This window comes from Chrysoperla carnea, chromosome 1 (genome assembly GCF_905475395.1).
Source record: "Chrysoperla carnea chromosome 1, inChrCarn1.1, whole genome shotgun sequence".
In the NCBI taxonomy this organism is placed as follows: domain Eukaryota; kingdom Metazoa; phylum Arthropoda; class Insecta; order Neuroptera; family Chrysopidae; genus Chrysoperla; species Chrysoperla carnea.
The window spans coordinates 52,513,885-52,538,115 of NC_058337.1; the positions used below are offsets into that span (position 1 = coordinate 52,513,885).

The 24,231-nt window shown below is 28.1% G+C and overlaps 1 protein-coding gene and 1 long non-coding RNA gene across 2 annotated transcripts in view; both read left to right on the plus strand.

Annotated features, from left to right (window-relative positions):
* LOC123302118 (forkhead box protein O) overlaps positions 1–24,231 on the plus strand; it is a 290,906-nt gene that overhangs the window by 51,834 nt on the left and 214,841 nt on the right. The gene's annotated exons all lie outside the window — the stretch shown is intronic.
* LOC123302121 lies at positions 13,887–14,700 on the plus strand. The gene is made up of 3 exons (XR_006535494.1): positions 13,887–14,031; positions 14,438–14,583; positions 14,651–14,700. It is a non-coding gene; the product is annotated as an uncharacterized LOC123302121 (long non-coding RNA).

The following is a 24,231-nucleotide window of genomic DNA, read 5'->3' on the forward strand; positions in this document are numbered from 1 at the left end:
AAATAATTAGTCAGTTAAAATGGAAATTTCACCATATATTTCTATGATAAGTTTTTTTTATATACTGAGTACGACTTAAAACTAGACATACAGGCCTGAAAGTTGATTTTTTATTCGTTATACCTTTACTCGCGTGATGAAAAAAATTCTCACATTTTCTGGAGAACTTGTAAAAAATTTATTTAAAAAAACTGTAGATAGGTTGGAAAAAAACTGAAAAATTCATAATTCAAAATAGATAAAATTATATGAAGATAGAAAAAATTTCAACCACATATACTATTTGAAAAATAAAAGTTTTATATCGAGCGTGAGCAAAATGCTCATACCGCAAATTTTGACGAGCTAAACACAATAATATCTATTCAAATTACGATAAGCATTTCTGTAGGCTCTGTTATGCATTTTGTTAAAACATACTCTGTGCCCAAAAAATAAGGTGACATTGTATTTATTTTGAAAATTCTTTATTGATTCTTCCAAATCAATTTTATCCCCTTCATAGTAATCTCCTCCCGATGCAATGCACTTATGCCTACGGATTTTCCAATCTTCGAAACGCTGGTTATAGTCACTTTCCGGGATTGCCTTCAGTTCCGTCTTCGCTGCGGCTTGAATCTCCTCTATCGTATCAAAACGGTGTCCCCGGAGCGGTCTTTAGAGCTTGCTGAACAGCGAGAAGTAGCACGGCGCCAGATCAGGTGAATACGGTGGTTGCGAAACGATATGGATTGAGTTTTTGACGAAATGATCACGAATTATGAGTGCAGTATGGGATGGTGCATTATCGTGCACGCTTGTTGACTGTTTGAACAACAAAGGCGGGCAGTATTACATCCCTTTCAGGACCCACAATAAAAATATTTAGCTAGCATAAAATTATTATTAATTAGCTGTTAATAATAATTTTATAAATCTTGCTAATTAATAATAATGTTTTAAATTTAGGTAAATATTTTTATTGAGGATCCTGAACGGAATACATTTTAGCAAAATGCAAAATAATACCTGTTGCAATATATGTAAATCTCAATAAACATTGAAATAAGTTAACAATTTGAGACACTCAATCCGTGGGTAAAGATGAAGCAAATATCTTGATCAGACACCAAAACTGTCATTGATTTTACATACATGCCATCTTTATTTCTTAATAATATTAATTAAATAAAAACTATCAGAATTACAACCCATACCAAAATACAAAATTTTTATTGATTCTAATAAAAAGAAGACGTTTTAAATAAATTACATTCAAAAACGTAAAGCCCAAAAAATTAGTGTAGCGTTAAACAGTCAAAAGAATAAAAAAATGTAGGATACGCGGTGTGGTAACTAAAATTATTTATGGTCAGTATTTTTATGCTTCAATAAATCTGATTTGATATTCACAAGACTATAAATCACTTAAATTTATCAATTCTTATAGTAAAATTTATTTTTATTATAAATAGAAAGAGATACTAAACCCGTTGAAAGCGTGGAAATCGATTGATATAAGACAGTAGTTTTTGTAAAAAACTATTGATATTCGAAACACGAAAAAAAGGTACGCTGAATTAGCGACTTCTGTGGTTGATATAGAATATTCCATGAAATATCACTTCAATTTTCCCTCTTTGATTATAAATAATTTTATCGCCATATTGAATTTTTGAAAGTAAATAAAATATTTCGATATTTTATAGTTCAGTTATAGATAATACTCATCATCTCTTTTATAATCATTAAGCTATCATTTTTGTAACTTTTAAAATATTTAAAATTTGGAAAAAAAGAATAGGCATGTTGACTTAATTTGTTTTATCACTTCAGGTGAATAATTTTTTTATTAACCGGCTTCGAGCAAAAAAACAGGACGTTATCAATTCAACTGTATTTTTTTGTGTGTTTTACCTCAGAACTGGATAAACCGTTTTTGATGATTCTTTATTAATTTGAAAGCTGGTGCTTCCCGTATAGTCCCATTTCATTTTGGTCCAGTTCTAACAACGGCATACATGAGAAAACCATAATAGTCTTAAATTTGCATTAAGTATGCCCGACAAGAGGACGAATAACTCAATATCACGGCAACCGATCTCGATGATTCCTTTTTTAGTGACAAATTATTTAGTGTACTTCATATTCACTAAAAATCACAAAATAAAAAAATACTTTTCCAAAACAAATTAATATGCACTAAAAAGTAAAAAAATAACGATAATATAATGTAGTTAAAATTATTGTTATTTTTGGAGTCGGTGTTAGCCAAGCTAATGTAAACTGTTCTGTCAGAGTTGTTTCCTTGGCTCACACCGGCTCCAGAAATAACAATAATTTTAATTACATTATATTATCGTTATTTTTTTACTTTTTAGTGCATATTAATTTGTTTTGGAAAAGTTTTTCTTTTGAAGTCGGTTTTCTTTTTGTTAAAAGTTTTTCAAAAGTGAAGTTGGCTTATTAAAACCTTTAGAAGTACCTACGCAAAATATAAAACAAAGAGGAAGATATAGCTTAGTGACGTCACTGTCTGATATCATCATGGCGATACTTAAAAAATACATATAAAACTTTGTTTTTGAATGCTTATAATTGCTTCGTTTTTTAATCAATTTTAGTTTCACTTTTGTTGGAAACCTGCATGTTCCGGATGTTTTCCCTATATTCCAACACTTAGAGTTGGGATATCGAACATCGAATATTTAATAGTGGTTTATAATAATACATAACGTTAGTTAAAGAGCTAACTGCTTCTTGGACTTTGTGCGATATTGTGTATATTGAAGGAATAGAATATAGATGATAATCTTAATTCATAAACCCTTAAATATAATAATGTTTTATTATACTGAAGACGCCGAAATGTCCACGGAGAGATAACCACCCTCTTTCTTTTCTTGACCATTGTGTCTAATTTTTTATGAAAATTTTACGAAATAAATGCAGTTTGAAAAAAATTGATTTTACATAAACAAAATTTAAATATAGAATATTTAATTGAAAATTTTATAATTGCAAAATAAATTTTTATTAATTTTGGCAGCAATTTGTAAACTTTTACTTACAATTAGTTGACTGTTCACTCAGTTCATTGTATGCAATATAAAAAACGTTTTAAATAAATGACGTACGTAAATATACACATATTTCCGTTTTATTTTATTATTAATTTTAAAAGTTCTAAGGATTGATTCCTGGTATGTATGTAATTTTTTTATTATTTAATTGTTTTTAAAATTGATTTCAAATATTAATAATTGAAGGTAAAAACCTTTTTGATCAGTAAATATAAATTAGGTCAAAGAAGTTATAAAATTGCAAAATTACGAGTTTTGTCCTAATGTTGTACAGAAGGTCCCAATATAAAGATTTTTGATATATTTGTTCAACGTGAATTAGAAATTGCTACTCGGTCTTACTTTCAAAGTTGAAAGTAGAGATGTTACAAAAGATATAACAACTAACATAAGTATTAGAAATAAAAGCGAAGAAGTGAAAAAAATATACTAGAATCGAATTGAAATCCTTTGGTTTCTCTTCAAGCGCCGGTGTTTTATGTGTAATTTAATGAGTTAAGAATGTATCTAGAGATCTCTGCTTTACAAGCTTTTCTTTAGTTTCACCTGTCCAATTGTCTGTCTGTAATCAAATCTTGGAAGTCAAATTTGATCCACTTTCCGGTTTCCGATTGAGCTGAAATTTTGCATGCACATTTAGTTTTAATTTTCCCATCGCTTCCACCATATTTGATATATATATATATATACATTTTGTTTAGTCTTAAATTACAAATTTTAATAAAAAATACATTTTAAGAGACAAGCTTTTATTGTACTAAAAAGTAGAAAATAATTGTATCTATGAGTCACTCGGCTATTCGTAAAAGCTCGAGGCGCTTAATATAAAAAAAAAATCGAAAAATAATTAGGCATGCAGAATGATGCATGGATTACCTCGACTCTCTTCGGCTTTTATACCACATACGCCAAGGCATCTTATATTCTCGTTGTGGGTTCTATGCTATTATGTTATCCGGCCTTCCCGGCCGCATACGTGTAAAGCAGGTGAAGAAAAACTTTTTTCTTAATTTTTTCGTACTTAAGGTTAAAAAATGTAATTCATTTTACAACGCTTCATAGTCCTTGAATATGACACTTGTTTGTTTTTAACGTCTCAGCTTAGAGAGTTATTGTAATGGGTCCGATTTTCGAAATCCAAATTTTAACATATCTTTACGTTTCATGGTTAGGATAAGGCATTAACGCCAATTTGGAGAAGTATGTGCTTGTATGCGTCGGTGGTCATTTTTTTCGCCGTCGCTATCGTGCAAACAAGGATGATGCGGCTAACATGAAATAATTTACAGCGTCCGGAGCTTTGAATCATTAGTGGATAATATATTTATTGTATCGTTTTACCTGTCAGGCAAATAATGAATTTATAGATAGATGTATATACATTATGCGAGTACCTACATTGTATGTGAACATTTTTATTGAATATAAAAAATTGCCATATTTGTCAATTTAAACGATTTATAGTGTTTCCGGTTTTACAAAATATTTATTGATATGTTTTGGAAGTCATGGTAATGAAAACACGTGTCTTTTATTATATATAAAGTGTTCCAAAATTGAATTCATTATAATTAATTTCAGTTCATCTCCATTATATTTACCATTATTAGCCACTCAATATATAAAAATATAATAAATTATTAATAAATAAATAAATGTCTCAATATATAATATTATTAAATATATAAATTTTATAAATATAATTTTTTTTTCTCAATATATATAAAATATCAAACATTTTCCAAATCATTTCTTTCATTTTCATTTGAAAAGATACCTTTAAAATGTTAACCTTATTTTAAATATAACACAAAATGTGTTCAATACTATGCCATAATATAACAGTATGTTGTATGTATATGTATTATGTGTTCAATGGTGTTCAGTTCACAAAGAAAGAGTGTATATTTCAATAGATTGTTAGGGGGTTGATTTTATAATATGAATATATATATAATACTATACAAGTACGGGCATACGAAAAATATTATTTCCTATTTTAATTGTTTTGATTAACTAATCCCTTTATATATATCTTCTATACATATAAAATGCTTTGTCCTGAACTATTGACTACCGACGGTTCAACACAAAACCTAAACCGCTAATCGTAGAGACCTGAAACTTGGAGAGGTATGACGTAGGCATCCGATTCGAAGGGATTTCCCGAACTTTTTAAGGGGGTGAAATAGGGAATAAGTTTGTATACAAATCCGTCATTTTTGAGTCTACTACTTAAACGATTTTAAGAATTCTTTCACCTACAGAATCCTATATGTCATCAAGTAACATGGGCAGAATTTTATTTAAAAAAAATATGGATTCCGAATAAAAAAATTAAAATCCATAAAATTGTGAACAAAAGGGAGGATAAGTGAGGGCTATAACACTGTAGTCTTTGTTTTTAAAATGGAAATTTCCCAGCGAAGCGGGCTAGTATATTATAAATATGAGAGTAAAGATGTTTATTTGTTTGTGTGTTTTGTTACGCTTTCACGCAAAAACTATTGAATGGATTTGAATGAAACTTAAAAAATATTGTAGCTCCTACATCAGAATTACACATAAGCACGAATTTATAAAGATATACAGTAGAATCTCGATAACTTAAACCTCGGTAACATAAAAACCTCTGTTACTTCAAAAAATACTATGTTCCCTTCCCATCAGAGCCCAAAACCTCTATAACTTAAAAGACGCAACCTCTATAACTTAAATAAATAATCTCTGTATAGGCTCTCAGTAACTACATAGAAACATGTACATACCTCTATATTAACTAGGGTACATAGAAACATGTACATACCTCTATATTAACCTTTATTTAACATAGACACTTGATAACTTAAAACCTCTATAACTTAAAATATTTTGTGTTTCCCTTGGACTTTAACTTATCGAGATTCTACTGTATTAAAAAAAAAAATTTAATTTATTGTTTTCACATTTCATAAGATAAGGAGAAGAAAAAATTTATGAACATCTGTTCTACAAAGGTAACGAGACATATTTCTTACATTAAAAAAAAATGGAAAACTGATTATTTGATGATACCTATACTTTATTTGTGTAAAACAATCAAAAAAGTGTACTTTTGATTATTGCATATTCATTGAAAAGAAGTAGTTTAAAAGAAATAATTATTTTTACATAATATGTAATAAAAAAAAAATTTTTTTATCGGTTACTTTTAATTCTATTTTCTCTTTATTTATTTCCATTTTTTAAGCAATCCCTATCCCTATCAATTATAAATGTGAAACTAAGATTGTTTGTTTGTTTCGCTTTCACTCAAAAACTACTGAATGGATTTGAACGAAACTGTATAATAATATAGCTCCATACATCACACTTCAACATAGGCTATAATTTATAAAATTAAAAAAATTAAAAAATTTAAATTTAGCTTATGACATTTCACTACGCCAACTATGCGCATCATTTTGAACAATAAATTAAAGATTTCAGTAAAAATTGAATGTGAACGTGATATAATATATTTAACCTATGTAAAACAATTCCTACTCCTACCTCGAGTGTAATGATAGCAAAAGAGATGGAAGCTATAACGCGGTGCTAAACTTGCAAGCCCAACAAACCGGGTGGGATCAAGCTGGTATATTATAAATGTAAAAGTAAGGATGTTTGTTTGTGTTTTTGTTACGCTTTTTCGCAAAACCTAATGAACGGATTTGAATGAAACTTAACAATAATATAGCACATACATCAGAATAACACATGAGCTATAATTTATAAAGATTTATTAAAGAAAAAAAATTAAAAAATTAAATTTTTTGTTTTGACATTTCATAAGACAGGGTATAAGACACCAATTTATGGACATTTGTTCTACAAAAGTTATTTATAAAAATATATTTATACCCTTATTATCTTCTTATTTAAATGTCGTCCTTAGTAAATATTTGTCAACTTTAAGCTTGCAAAGCAATTACAAAATTTCTTGGCTTCCTGAAAAGGAAGTCCACGCCTGTTAATTTTGTTATATAGGATAAAAGTTGTTAGACCAATATTTTTGGTTGTAAGATTTTTAGTATCCGTGTATGTATATTTTAGGTATAAGAGTATAGTTTCTATTATGTATTTAAATCTCCATCTAAAGAGCTATAAATGACTGATTATGTAAAACAATGAGTGAGCCTGTGAGTTACTGACTTGGTGATTAACTCTATTATAGAAGGCGGTGTTATGTTAGGTAATGATCTGTATGTATGGTCACCAAATAAATTTATAGGTAACGCATTTTACATACTCACACATGGTCGGCACAGTCCTTCCATGAATATTCCCTTCTCATTTACTTTTTAATAGATAAAATTTTAAAAAAAAAAAAATCTTTATATCTATTTTAGCAAACCAATTGAAATGTGAAACGTTTATCAAGAGAGGAATTAGGTTGAACATGCTAGATATTTATAGTTTGTGATTGAGTTCGAATGTTGTTTAAATTATGTTGGATTCATTTTTCCACAATAATAAATACTTCGAGAGTATTAAGAAAAAATATGAACTTACACAACTGTAGCTTTAACCTTCCTCTAATATTTTACTAAGATTTTATATGGAAATTCGAAGTCAAAAACGTTTTTCAAACTAGTACGGCGATTTTCTCCTAGTCTTGGCTTTCTCGCGACCGATCTTTAAAAATCTAAAGGTTTTTGATTCGTTATAACAAAAGTTAGATAATAAACCTGTAAAAATTTAAAAGTCTGCCTTTTTTTAAAGTCCAAATCCTTTTTTATGCAGGGATAAATTCACTCCAAAAAATGTTGTGTTTTTAAAATTTTTAGAAAATCGTATATAGAACCATAAAAATATTAAAAAGTACCACGAATTGAATCGCGCTTAAATAAAAAAATTTTTCTTTACAGGAGGCAAGGAACTTGTTGCATGGGCTTAATTGTCCTTTTTGGAATATACTGATTGCAGCAGTCAAAATGAACCAAACTGCCATATATAATTTTTTTTTATAAGATTTAAGTGTGCACAAGAACTTCCAAAGGCACTTATTACAGTAGTTTTAAAAAAAAAAATTATTAAAAAAGTGTTATAATTCCAAATAAGAATGTTCCCTTTAATTAAAGTTATTGGAAGGTAAAAAACTTTCAATCACAAAAAAATCTCACAATACTTTTTTATTTTAGAAATGAAGTTTTTTTGAACTTCTATTCACCCTAGATTAACAATAAATTTTGATATAAAATATAATTGTTCTAACGAGACATGATTGTAATAAAATCAGATGTAAATAAGTTTTAATCTTCACAAAAATGCCATTAAAATAGATTCATTATTTTCTTGCACAATTTTTTATGAAACTTAAAAATAACACTTGCTAAATTCTTCTTCATGAAAAGAGAAGTCAAGCTCGAAAACGCCGCATTTCTGAGAATCGTCACAGTATAATAAAGTATGGTCGACTTGCCAAAACGAAGCCACTCGAAGTTTGAAACGTGTGGTAATAATTGAAAAATTACGTGATGTATCGAGGACTTTATACGACATTCTTGTTAAACCATGCATATATGTAATATGCAAGGTATATTAAGATTAGTCCCAACTTTGTAACGCTTAAAAATATTGATGCTAAGCAAAAAATTTTGATATTGATGTTCATAAAATCACTTAATTAGTCAATTTCCGGTTGTCTGTCTGTCGTCTGTCGTCTGTCCGTCCGATTACTCAAAAACGAAAAAAATATCGAGCTGAAATTAGCGTACTGAGAAAGTAAAAAGTGAGGTCAAGTTCGTAACTGAGCCACACAGGTCAATTGCGTCTTGGGTTCGCAGGACCCATCTTGTAAGCCGTTAGAGATAGAACAAAAGTTTAAATGTAAACAATATTTCTTATAAAAAAATACCCAACTTTGGTTTGAAACATTTTTTTTGTAAATATCACTGTTTATCCGTAGGGGCGCAAATTAGGCGTAAATTGTATAGTATGTAATTATGGGAATATCAGTTATGTATGTGTGACATGTATGTATGTGCATTATGATAAAGTCATCAACACTGTCTATGCATGGTATTTCAACAATTGACTCAGTCAATTGTTTGTTTTCACTTGTTTTTATTTTGTGTTTTTTACTCATAAGCAGTGAAATAAAAGAAATACTTCTAACTTCTGCAGAATTCTTTCAATAACCTGATGTAAAATCCATCCGTAATAATAATTGTTTTTATCAAAAGGGTACACTTATTTTCTTTTGTTGCTATACTTTTTTTCTATAGTTCAATTTTTCTGACAGTGTGCTATATTTTGAAACTCCGTATTTTCTTAATTTAAACTATTTTATAAAACTTACGTTCGTTTCAAAACTTTTAAGCACGTACTCTGACTTTGAAATATAAATAGTTGACCATATTAGCTGACGCAGAATACCAAAATCTAATATGTATAATATAATAATAGTTAACATAGGATAGTCACATAATCTAGGTAGGTACTCTAATAATAAAATAGAATACCACATGATCACTGACTGTGCTCACTAGCGAGAAAATACTGATAATATTTAATAAATTTAGTTTAGCATTATTATTTTACCTAAACTATGAATATGAAACAGCATTGGTGTAGATCAAATCGTAGAGTTTGTAGTGTTACGTATAGCTCCTAGAGGAAGGCAGTTGCTAGCTTTAGTTAAACCACCCACTATCATTCAGATTTAACAACTATCTCTAATATATATTAAATTTATATTATAGTTCGTTAGTTAATCAGCTCAAAATAACTGTTCATATGTCATAGATGGTTTAACTAAAAAATAAATCGCTGTAAGCGATTTTCATCCATTCTTAATTGTTGTGTTTTTATTCCTATACATAATGATTCGTTTCGCCCATGTCCAGCTAAGATAAAAATTAAAAATTCTTATTTTGATTAGCTTTTTTTTGCGAAAAATTCTGTATTGTTTCTTAAGGTTGTTTTGGCAATTTTTGCAAATAAAAAACATGGGTGTAGCTACAAGCGCAAGTGGATTTGTAGCTACACCTATAGCGGCAATAGCTCCCGCGTAAAATTTCCTGGCTAAGCCAATGACGGCTAGTTTTTTTAGATGTTAAGAGATCTTTTGAGAATCATTTTAAGGGATCTCTTGAGAATTTTTTTAATAGCTTCCATGGATGAAGCAGAAGCAGGCAAAAGTGGAAAATGCACCCTTTTGACAGCTCTTAGCCCGCGTCAATGCTTTCTACATCTGGCTGGAGACAAATTTTCAAATTCTTTTGTGGAAACTACGAAGTAGTTCTTGGCTCACATAAAAATGTGTTGGTTGGACGTGTACATACATTGACCATTACGAAACAATTACACAGAAGTCATATATTCAAGAAAAATCAACTTACGTAGTTGTGTAAATAGCTGTGACTTTTACCACTTTTAATTTTTATGCCTGCACTTTCCATATTGTAATGAAATTGAAAATTTTTACCAAAGTCCATTTAATTTATATTTACATGCAGTTTGGACTACTATTGGGATGAATTTTTATTGACTGCGAGTTGAAACATAAAATTTTATATTACGAAATTTTGTTTAGAAATACAATTAAGAAACATACAAGAGACCTACATTTCGCTAAATAACGATATTTTGATTGCAACGCTTGACTTTCTGCGACTTTTATTTGTGTATTGATTTAATGAGCTGCTGATTAAACGGGGCCAGTAAAATGTTATTAAAGTGTGGCCAATAGTGTTATATTCCTGCTAAACTTTAACAATGTCTCCGAATTTTATAAACAGACTCAACGATCAGATTTTGAGATGTGATGTTTCAGGAAAATTCTAATCATAAAATGATTTATCTACACATCGAACGATACAGAGTTACCTATAGTTGGCATAAGGAAAACAATCAGTAGAAATATTTAACAAGCAAAGCGGTTTCAAGCAAACTTTTTCAGACACTTTATGCGTTCGGTTAAATATCTCGTACAACAATTGGTATTGATTGGAAAATAAGAGAATACCTGATCCATTCTGAGTAATAATTATAAGAGCAAAGTTGCCATTTACTCACGAAAATATTTCTTTGTCGCAATTTAGTTTTTTTGTTTTTTTTGAAAGTTAATTCCTAACATTTTTTTTCCATTTTTTTATCCAACCATTTTTATGTCGAATAACTCTTATTCTTGGATTACTCATCCAATAGCCGCTACTGTACGCCAAACTAGATTTAATAGGTACATTCAATGGAAATACTGGTTTTGTGCATATTTCTATAATTTAAAATGAGCCATTCTTAAAAATCAAATTAGCGAATTGAATTTGCTATTGATATCTGTGTTTGTATAGATTTTTTAAATAATTATATCAGTAAGTTCGAAAGACTCAATGAGTAGGTAATCATTAGATGTGTGTATAGCTCAAACTCATCCCCTCCCTAACATCCACACACATATGTAATACCTTCCTAATAAATATATTTTAAACCTCGAAATGAGAAATGATGGAAAATATAAAGCTAAATTAGAATCACTATTCATATTTATAGAGAAATATAACACCCTTCCTTATTGGAGATATTTGAGGCGTTCAAGTGTGATTACCATTCGGTTTTTGTATCCATAGTGATACTTTCATCCCTTACCTCACTGTCAGTAACCATATGTTTTACAAATATGTTTCACTAATGATTGAACAGATTTTATATATATTCATAAAATTTATAATAATATATTCGAACTATTCGATTAATATTCGTTTAACACTATCGGATTTTAAATACGGTTATTGATTGAGAATTTTTGTTTTGGTTATGGAAAAAGATAAAATATTGTATTTGAATTGCTAATCTGATTTTTATGGTTATCTCGAATTCAGCATCTATTTTAAATACGAACCTAAAATGTTTTTGTGCTCGTATTCATGTTAGTACGTGAATTTTACAGTTTGGAGCTAATATAGTTTTATTTATAAATGAAAATTGTAAAAACCGAATTTTAATAAATAGAAAACAAGTTCGACATCGTGACAGCGATTAAGCGAAATCCCTTGTTTTTTAGACAAGAAAAAAATTACATATAATGAATGTTATACAATTATTACAATTATTAAACAAAACTTTTTTCGACTAAAAACGCAAGTTTGAAACATTTTGACGATGATAGGTTTATAAATCGGTTCTCACTCTAGTATCGCTTTCAGTGGTCAGAAACAAATAACTTAAACATATTTTTATTGCCAAAAAAAAGTTCATCGGAAAAATTGATTAAAATTAATTTAATTAAAAATATCCATGAACACTTTTTGATAGAAAAATCTCATATAAAATATGTCTATGGTTATCAGACTGGTAAAATCCTTTGTACTATCTCTATATTTTATAAATGAGAAAGTAAGCATGTTTGTTTGATTGTTTGTTTGTTACGCTTTCACGCGAAAACTAGCGAATGGTTTTTTAATGAAATTGTACAGCAATATAGCTCATACTTCAGAATACATGAAATATTATTTCTAAAGAAAAAAAATAAAAAAATGTAAATGAAAAATAAAAAAAATTTGAAAATTAATTTAATTTGACATTACCATATATTACAGATTTCTGTAAAAGTATTCATTTGAAAACACCATAAATTACAGATTTCTGTAAAAATAGTCAATATAAAATATTTCACGGCCACCTTTTCTGATATACTCAATGAATAATTACGACTTTTATAGACTTAAAAAAATAGAAAACCATACATATATTTTACCTGTGTAAAACATTACTTACCATTATTTCGAGTGTTATAGATAAGCGAGAGCAATCTTTATCAATCTTTACTTTTAAACCCAGCGAAGCGGGTGGGTATCACTCTAGTATAGTTCATATATTCTGTTGCGTCGGTTAAATCCATTGCAGCTTGATCGATTTAAATATACAATAAAATATTTGTTTTGTAGATATTTAAATGCCATTTTTTGTTTTTATGCATAGTTTTCAGAAATTTAATATTCATTAATTGAATTAAAATCAATAACTTATCAACTCTTAAATTTTGAATTTATTGTCAATTAATTAATTTAATATTAATTGATTACAAATTAAAATTGAAACAGATGTGTTTAAATTTTATATTGACATCAGCAAATTACTTTTTAATAAGTATGAATCTGTAAAATAATAATAATAGATATAGTTTTAATAGCTATAATTTTATAGCTTATTTTAAATTTTATTTCATCTAAAAAAAATAAATCAAAATATGCAAATTCTAAACACAGCAATCAATTCAAGAATTATTTGGAAAATATACAACATTATATACATAAAACAAAAATTATTTTAGAAAAAAATAGAATCGACTTTTTATAAGAAGCAAACTAGTTTTATACCGAAAAGCAACTGCTTATTAATTATTTTTAAGAATAATTTTATATAAGTTAGTGTATGAAAAATGTCGATCAGCGGACCTTTCGACTTCGGCAGAATGCTTCCACTCAGCTAGATAATGTCATGTAAATTTTTTTAATGCATGTCTTTTTGCTTGCATACTTGTTCACAATGCATGCACATTGTACAAGCCACCATTCATAATGTATTGTGGCATTTTTAAAATGACTTTATATTAAAATCTTCTATTAAATTACCAACTGTGGCTTTGTTGACAAAGTGGAAGCGTTTTTTAACCGCGATCTTAGTAATAGTGATCGAATCTGAAAAAGAATAAGGTGACAAAAGGACGGTCTAGGATTTGAGTGGAAGTCTATAAAACGACTACAACTCTATGGATTAGTCAGTGAAATGTCAAAATTATTTGACAACAACAAAACGCATTTACATATATTTTTACACTTAAGTTACTTTATTTCATTAAAATATAAATATTCTTTGGTTTAGAATTCTAAAACATGGCTTTAAATAAACCATTAAATGAATTTTAAAAAAATATAAAACTAAAAATATCACAGTCAAGTACATCAGGCTACATAACCTCTTCTGTGCAATGTTTTTTGTTAATTAAGTAAGTGTTTTTTGTTACATTATTATAAAATGATCCTAATTTGAATTGAACATTTCCGATCTAGGTGTTAAACAAAACAAAACGTTCTCGAAATGACGTAAATTTTGTTCTGTGTAGTGAACCAAATAATTTATCTTCTGTATCCGGCCCGTGACTCAACGTAGTCAAGCATTAACACGGGGCCGAATACTGTGAAGATGACGAACCGCGAGGTGCAACTCAAATCGAAGGACTTTTGACACCCTTCCATGGGCAGTCTGAACTCGTTGTCGGCTACACCTCTAAACGCGGTATTGGTTCACTTCACAAAACAATCTTTACCATTCTTGATTAAATTCAAATCGGAAATGTTCAATTGGATAGTTCAAAAAAAATACGTATATTAAATTTTTGGAATTTCTATAAGGTAAATCTCCAACAACGATATTATACGGATGGGGTGGAGAAAATATGATAAATAAAACCATACCTTAAAAATCCAGGCAAAACCACCACAGGATAACCGATACACGACCAAAAACAAACAACACCAGCCGTTGATGAAATGTCCAGGTATAATTAATTATTCGTTCATGTACGTCCATTTCTTTGAATTTATACCAATTATCTTTATTTCCAGAGTACATTATTGACTGCAAGATTTCCAGTTTCTCCACGATAGTATATTATCGATGTAATATTAAAACGTGCTCGCGTTGCGGGCACGAACGTGTATATTATTATTTTTTAATAAATTTTCTATTTGATGTGTACCCTTCAATGGTGTTTTGTTCAAGAGTAATTCCGTCGTTAATTATCCCAATCCATGAATTGTCGATGTAATATTAAAAACGTGCTCGCGTTGCGGGCACAAACGTGTAAAATTATTAATTTTAATAAAATTTTTATTCGAAGTGTACCCTTCAAGGGTGATTTGTTCAAGAGTAATTCCGTCGTTAATTATCCCAATCCATGAATTGTCGATGTAATATTAAAAACGTGCTCGCGTTGCGGGCACAAACGTGTAAAATTATTAATTTTAATAAAATGTTTATTCGAAGTGTACCCTTCAAGGGTGATTTGTTCAAGAGACCTAATTTTTAAATTGTTTTTGGCTTTTTTGCTCGGTTTTGTATTCCTACGCGAACTACGTTGTTTTCGTTTGTTAAATTTTAATAATTGTTGCGCACGGTGGCTATTCACACGTTAACGTGTACTAACGTCCGTTCACACGCTAGCGTGATTTTAATTCAACTTTTTTTTTTTTAATTGAATGATTTTTCTTTATTTTTTTATTTTGTGTGTGTGTTTAGATTTAGATAGGGTTTTTCTGTCCCAATCCGTATAATGATTTTGATCGCGCTTATTACTATAATTTGACTGATTTTTAATTACTGTCAACCAAACCTACAATCAAAATACTGTGAACCTTATTGAACGGTTCAGTATTTAATTATTTAATATTTATTTTTTCGACTTGGTGTAGGTATTTGTCTAAATAAATTCCACCTAGTTTGTCAAACATAATTAATTTGTGTTGCTTGGTACTGCTTACATATATAGAAACTAAGATAACTGGCATATTTTTGGGATTTTTCGTTACTAGAGGATCCGTTCAAAATTATCGCACTCCCAAAGTAGGCATATCACCAAGTATGCATCCGATTTATCTCTAAGTAGACACACAGCCTTCGCTTCTGGAAGCCTTATAGAATTTTGTACATACAGACAATTTTTTGAGCTGTCAATCATAAAATAATATTTCAATAAATGTACATCTGTGTGTGTTGTATCTGTAAAAATATATTATGGTAATATCATTTATTAATTAATTAAATCATTGAAATTTTATTCCTACAATCTCAACGAATTCAAAATTAGTAAGCTTTTTATAATGTGGCAATTGCTCAACATAATAGGGTATTCTATAATATTTGAAAAAGTAATTCAAAATTGTGATTTTGCTAATAAAAAATCACAAAAAATTTATTTCGGAAAAATAACCACGCTTTCTCGCCAAAAACTTGAATTTTAAACCTTTCTTAAACTGTCAAAAACGCGGGAATCCAATTTGATGACGTAATATCGGTATCATTATACGAAATAATACAGATAAGTTTGACAGATATATTCATAGACATCTGATTATAATAAGTATAAGTACTTATTATCTATGGATATATTATACCCAGCTGTCTACATTGAACTAACTGATGGTTCATATCGATATGACATCACATCAGGGCTTGCCCGCCTTTTAGGTCACGTGATATACAGTTTAAAAATTACGATTTTTAATTTTAATGTTATAAAAGAAAAATGTGCTTTTATGACTCGAAATCAGAATATTTAAGTATATTTTTACATAAATTTTAACTTTTTTCAAATTTCATTTATTTTTCACTACCGAAAGTATTGTCATATTCATTCAATGCCATTGTTAATGAATTTCAACATATCAAAGAAACTAAGTATGTATTTTGCAATTTTGTGATAAAACAAACTTAACCACTTTGTCGCCTGTTGTTTTTGATAAATTACATTCATTAAAATTAAATTAAATTCAAACTTTTTTTAAACACAATTTTTTTAAATGATTTATTGATTCAAGTTAGCTTGTTTGGAAAAAAACATCTCCTTTTATTAGAAATATATTTTGTTGGACTACCTAACGGTTTGATTTAATTTGATGTCTCTACCGTTATTATTTAAGAGAAAGTTATTCAGACAACTTTTCATATTTATGAAAGATTTATATTGGATCGATATAATCAATAATTTTTAATTGGTCAGGCTTAAAAATATTAGGAAGGTTTAACAATTAATCCAAGAAAAAATGACACAAATAAAATAAAATTTTTACAAATTATTGACTTTCATCGATTTTTGTGCAGTTGATTGGGTTAGTTTTTATCGTTAAAATTTGAATAGTTTCGATATCAACAATAATTTTTTATATGTGAAATGGGTAATTAAGTTTAAATTAATTAATTTCATATTAACAGAGTTCTTGAACTATTTGTTACTTGTCCTATTTTTACTTATATTACTTATGGCTTGATTATATTTTTATCTTGGTCTATTTTGTTTTACCACCTTTTTAAACAAACCCAAAATATAAAAATAGATAATTTTTACTTTTTATTGGTTAGACATAATATAAGTTAATTTCAGTGATAAACTTCTGAAAAATTATAAACAAGATATATTTATGCACAGTATTCATTTTTATACCATGTATATAAAATATATCAAGGTATACTAAGTTTAGTCCCAACGCTTAAAAATATTGATGCTATGAACAAAATTTTGGTATAGGTGTTCATAAAATCACCTAATTGGTCCATTATCGGTTGTCTGGGTGTTTGTCGTCTGTCGTCTGTCCGTCTGTCATCACGATTACTCAAAAAAGCAAAGAGATATCAAGCTGAAATTTTTATATCGTGCTGAGGACGTAAAAAGTGAGATCGAGTTCGTAAATGAGCAACATAGGTCAATTAGGTCGTAAACCGTTAGAGCTGGAATAAAAGTTTAAATTAAAAACATTTTAAATTTTCTTTGAAATATATTTTGTAAACTTGATTTACTCGTGATAACGCATATTATACGCAAATTGTAGTATTATATGGGTATATCAGTAATATGTGTGTCACTTGTATGTATGTGTAATGTGACAGAGTAATCAACACTGTTTATACATGGTATTTCAACAATTACCCATGTCAATTGTTTGTTTTCACTTTTTATACACAAAATATCCAACAAAAAAACTTCACATTCTTGATTCTCATTTATAAATTGCTTTTAAAAGTAGGCAAATTTTAACAGAATTTGTTTCTACTTGTGAGATTCGAACACCGAACCTGTATATTCGATGAGCGCGTAACTTTTCAATTAGAGTGTATCTGTAATTTTCTTTAGTTAAATTTTTATTGTTCTGTTAGTTTTTAGACTTGCTTGATTCTTAAGACACGGAACCTACAGGCACGGCACTCACATAATGACTATATTATACATTTTTGATATAAACGATTGAACATTTTATTTGTACAAAACTAGAAAGTACAAAATAAAATTCAAACAAACTTTAAAGATCAAAATAAGCAAACTTAATCCAACGAGTTGATATTGCCATACGATTAAATTTGAAGAATATGTTTGTTGGGGTCTTAAAATTTGTTTGGGTTCTTATTCTTTTTAAAAAATGTATTGGAATAATTGTCTTATATTTTGATTTTCTGCTTTGTAATCTACTATCTACTTAAAAGATTGCTTTTACTTGAATTTGTTTTTGGTGGTTCGTGTTATACCTATCGATCAACCACAGTTACACTTTTATGAATCTCTCTGTATATTGTACTTCCATCATTGTTATGTCTGTGGTTTTGTGTAAGCGAAATATAAAATAATACATTTTTATTATTTCTTGTATCAGTATAGTAGACGTTTGGTAGAACAATCAGTTGTTGAGTCGACGACTGTTAACTGCAACAGACAAGACTGGTTTATCAAGTGACCGTAAATGAAAAAGACGAAAAACCGCAATTAATGATAATAATAATAATATGAAACCGGAGTTCTTCTTCATATCTGACACTCTTTTATATTTAGTCAGTGGTCGCAGTCAATATTACTATCGATAACTTATACCTTGACTAAAGCTCCTTTTACAATAGGTTGTATGTCGCTAGTCGTGAATATCGTCGAAAAATTAATCCGAAAACCAAATATAAAATTATATCTACATGTTAACGTTTTGGATATAATGTTTACACATTCCGAAAAATGTGAGTGTATGTGTTTCTTAGAAAGTGGTAAATTTTAGATACATAATTTTTTTCAAATGGACATTTTTTCAATAAATCTCAGAGATGTTTTTAATACTAGATGCACCATCAAATATTATTTTTTCTAGAACTGTTCCTAAAAGTTTTGAGTTAGGACTTAATACCTTTTTCAAAATTTCTTGGGAAAATAATGTTGAATTAAGAAAAAATTGTTTTCAGGTAGTACAGGTTACTTCAGGAAATATAATATAGGTTATGTTTGGCAAATATAAAATTAGTATGAAGTTTTCCATTAAGAATGTCCTTGCACTAAAAAGCGAACTTTAAACATAAAATAAATTGTATAGGAGATATTTTAATGTTTTTATTTGAAATAGTATTTCGTACCTTTCTGTCCAGGTTTGATTTAATTAATATTAGCAAAGCTTGAGAGAACAATTTAATTAATAATATTAAAAATTTAAGGCAAAATGAATGTTCAGTTCGAGTTACTTACCGTGTACCGTATGATCAGGGCCGGATTTAAATTTCTGCCGCCCTGGGGCACTTTAGAAAATGCCGCCCTATGACTGAAATTTTATTTTAATAGTTTTGATATCTTATTTTAAAAAATTAGAATAACTAATTAATTGCAGAAAATTTATTATGTATTACATATTATTATTACTGTTCTTTTAAATTAAAATTAATTAGTATTATTTGATAACTCTCCAATTTTAGGAAAATTCATTGATCAATTAAAGTTTCTGTTATCAAAAAGACATACATAATTTGAAAATATTTTTAATTCTTCAAAAAAACTATATTAATTTATCAATTCCAGAAAATAAAAATATCAAATTTTATTTTTGCAAACCTTTATGGAAATAAATTAATTAAACTATTTTAATAGTTAAATTTCCTATATTATAATATACAAAATTTTGATTTGATACATAATGCATAAATTATATTTCTTGAAAAATAAAATGTTTATTTAAAAGAATTATTTAATTATATATTGTATACAAAATATTTTCTTACATTCCAAATTTTGCCGCCCTAGAAAATTTGCCGCCCTGGGCACTAGCCCCGACTGACCCTAGTGTAAATCCACCACTGCGTATGATTTTCATTGATTTTTCCGGTTTATTAAATAATCTTCAGATTAGATCGCTTGCAAGTAAGCGCAAACAATGTCATCGATGATATCGATGCGGTTGCAAAATTTCAAATTCGTTCACTATTTGTGGAAAACTTTGTTAAATTAAAATAATTCATCAACATATTTCATTGCATTATTTTAATTAATAATTGCAAATTATTTGTGCAACACATTTGCTAATTTAAAAAGATATTCAATTAATTTATATTGAAAAATGTGTACGGAATATGTTATTTTAATATTTACAACTACGAGACAGGCCTGTAGGAAACTTATTAAAGGTACTTACCTACGGATCGTTTTAAAGAAGTTGCAATACCACCAACCTAAAATTTCTCATTCACAGCCTACAAAAAATCCTGAGCAGCAAAGTTCTATTACTGAAATTATATTTTCTTTTCATTTTATGATTTCTTTTGTTAGATGCTTTGCATTGAAGATTTTTTTTTAATTTTTTACCCTCTCATTACCGTAAAAACCATTATTTTGTGGTATAACAGGGAAGTTGATACAACCGCAAATGCACATCCTTAACAATAACTTATACCGATTTTCAACTCTCTACCCCAATTTGGAGATGCTGTAGAAATGTGCAATACCATAAAAATGTCGAACAATTTTCCCTAGGAATGCTCTTCTAATTGCTTAAATAATACCTCGTTTTAATAACACCAATCTGCCTTGTATATAACCTTACATATCGAATTTTGGAACGTTGGAGAAGCACAAATTTTCAGGAAGAAAATAAATTAATTAATAAGTATACTTTCACTCCTCTCATTCGATACAGTAGATACGTCCATATTTTCAGCTTCCATGCAAGATTTCGAAATCACAAATACCGTACACCGGATGTTTAATTCTCTATCTGCATGCAAAGTGATTTATTTCATTCAACTAAAGCCCAACAATAATCAAGGACGAAATTGATTATAATTTTAATTGTATTTTTTTTATTATGTTTCAGGTAAGGAAAACTTTTCAAATATTATCAAATCGTACAACTTTTGTAAGTATTTTAAGATTTCACTTCTGAGTTTACCTACTAAATTGCAATTATTAAAATGTTACAATTAGTTAAATGTTGAGCCATTTTAAATATATGTTGCTAATTTTGATCTGAATTGAAAAAATTCATTTTTCGCAGTTCTAAATGTTTTGTGAACATTTCCCAAATACCATATCTACTTCAAGAAAACTACGAATAACACTCGTCAAGGCGAGGATAAGACCAAACTTGTCAAAGTTGAGCAAAACAATTTCGTTTTTGAGACCTTACAAAGGAAACACACACAATTTTTTTTAAGTTCATAAATTTATGGATGTTATAAATAATTCAAAATTTGTAAGTCCGCCCAAAAGAACAATAATTTTATGTAATAAACCAACAGTTATGGTTATGTAGAATGCATATCATAGATATACAGTATGTCCCCGAAGTCCATAGCGATTTTTTTATGAGGAAAATTTTTTCATAAGAACAGCATAAGAAAGCATTTCATATTTACTTTGAACTAACTTTGAACGTCGGTTGAAGGTTAATTAATTTAAGTTGCTCGTAAGGGAGAGAAAACGGTTTTAAATTAGAAAGTTATTTATTACAAATATTTTATATTTCTTTTAAACAGTTTTGGGGAACAACTTTTAGAAGAATAGTTGTTAAAAAAGGACTCCAAAAATTTTATCTCATGACCAAACAGAGTTTTCCATTAAATTCCTATCGAATGTATATATCCTTCTTATCTTTCTAACAAAAAATTTTGGTTTAAAATGGGGAAAAACTTTGGTATTTGAAACTGACTAGAGGTCTTCTACCTCTAAGAACAAAAATTTAAAAAATTTTAGGTGTCCTTTTTTAATGCAAGCAATGTATGCTTAAAGCATTTTTCTGTATCTCTGACATACCTTGATTGAAAGACCTCATCAAAGAGTGGCTAAGAATTTTTTTAAGAACATACTGTTTATCAAATATAGATGCGTAATGTAATTAATTATATAGAATTATTTTGTATATTATTTTAATTACATATAAATAAATGTATTTATAATTATATATTAATTAGTACATATACATTATATTATGCATTTTATTATAGATAGGCAGACATCATATTTTTATAATTTAATATTCAAATATTATGTTTTAAATATATTTACGATATTTTCGATTCAAACATAGATGGTTATAATACTCATAAAATTTACGGTATTTTTATTTAATGTTATAAAAGCAACTTTTTCATTTGGAAAAAGATTGCAAGTTATAAGGAACCACAAAAACATTCCTAGGTTTATCGTATGCAGGTAAAAGTTAAGAAATCGACTAAGATGTAAATTTTGCAAAGCATGCACACAATTGAGTTGTTCGATAAAAATAATTAGTTAATTTTTTGAATTTTATTTCAATTCTCTATTATAAACAATTTTGAAATTCGTAATGTAATCAAAAAATTTGTTTAAAGCTTTGTAAAACTTAAAAAACGAATTTATACATTATTATCTGGTCAACAAGTTCAAATTGATGAACTTAAAAAGAATAGTCTTAAAAATACTTGTTAAAGTTAAAAATAGATCTATATAATCATGCAATTCTTGTTGAGTTATGCAGACAATTATAGAAAATCCTGTATATCGTCCTTTTTGTCACTCTGTATATTTCTAATCAAAGCCTTAATTTGCCATCAATTACAAATTGAAAATTTTTTATACATATTATTAAAAATGATTTAATTTTATTAAATCGCAATTACCTATTATATTTTTAGAATTTGATACATATTTAAATAACTTTTTAAATTTAAATAAACAAATATAATACTATAATATTTATATATATATTTATAATATAATAATATAAATTAATTTTATGTAGGTTTATTTCATAAATATTTTAATTAACTCATGGAGTGGGATTTATCATACATTAAGAAAAGCAACCCACCGCCCTTTTTTAATCGTGAAAAAGATTTGTTCACGAATACATTTAAGTTCATATTGGGGAAAAACCACTTCCGGATTTATGTTTTGGAAAACGTTATTAAAAAATTGACAGTTCTAATATTGACGTCATTGCAGTTGCAGGTGCGAAAAGTTGGTTTTAAAATTTTCGTTTGTTTGTTAGCTTGTTTTTTTTTGTTTAACTTTTTAATTTAATTAATTATTGAGCATATTTTAATCCTATTGCTGGTTTTAAAAATAATTGATAAATTGTCGTAAAATTTCCATGATTATCTAGAAAATTCTTAATAATTCATTTGTACAATTATCGAGTTATAACAATTAATATATGTACAAGGTATCTGAAAATTCGAACATAATGGAGCCATTTTTAATAATTTCATTTTAGTAGGTATGGTATATACTATGGCCTTATAATAACAGGTTGGCTGATAAGTCCCCGGTCTGACACATAAATGGCGTCGCTAGTATTAAATGCATATTATTTTTATATAGTACCAACCTTCAAATGATTCGTGTCAAAATTTGACGTCTGTAAGTCAATTAGTTTGTGAGATAGAGCGTCTTTTGTGAAGCAACTTTTGTTATTGTGGAAAAAATGGAATTTCGTGTTTTGATAAAATACTGTTTTCTGAAGGGAAAAAATACAGGGTCCGGAAACTCATTATCAAGCCAAGTTTTTGCTTCCACTGTATTTTTTCCCTTCAGAAAACAGTATTTTATCAAAACACGAAATTCCTTTTTTTCCATTTTTTTCACAATAACAAAAGTTGCTTCACAAAAGACGCTCTATCTCACAAACTAATTGACTTACAGACGTCAAATTTTGACACGAATCATTTGAAGGTTGGTACTATATAAAAATAATATGCATTTAATACTAGCGACGCCATTTATGTGTCAGACCGGGGACTTATCAGCCAACCTATTAATTACATTTAAGAATACATCAATTTTCCGAATGTTTTATTTTACGATTTTATAACGTGTATGGCAGTTTGTTTCAATTTTCATGAAATTAATCTTAATGTAAGAAATTTTTGAAAATTCTTAAGATATGTTAAGTGCATAATAATTTGTAAAAAAGGAAACTCTGACATTATTTTACATAAACAATCAAAAATATCTTTTTTGACATGCCGACGATAGAATTATGAAAAAAAAATGTATTCATTACTTATCGAAAGTATCTTCTAACTAAAATATGTATTATTTACATACTTATAAGTAGCATTTATCCATAAGTTTCGCTGAAAAATCTCATTTAATAAAACACTAACTACCCCCTTATTACCTTTTTTTTTCCACTTTATTCCCCCTTTTGTTCAAATT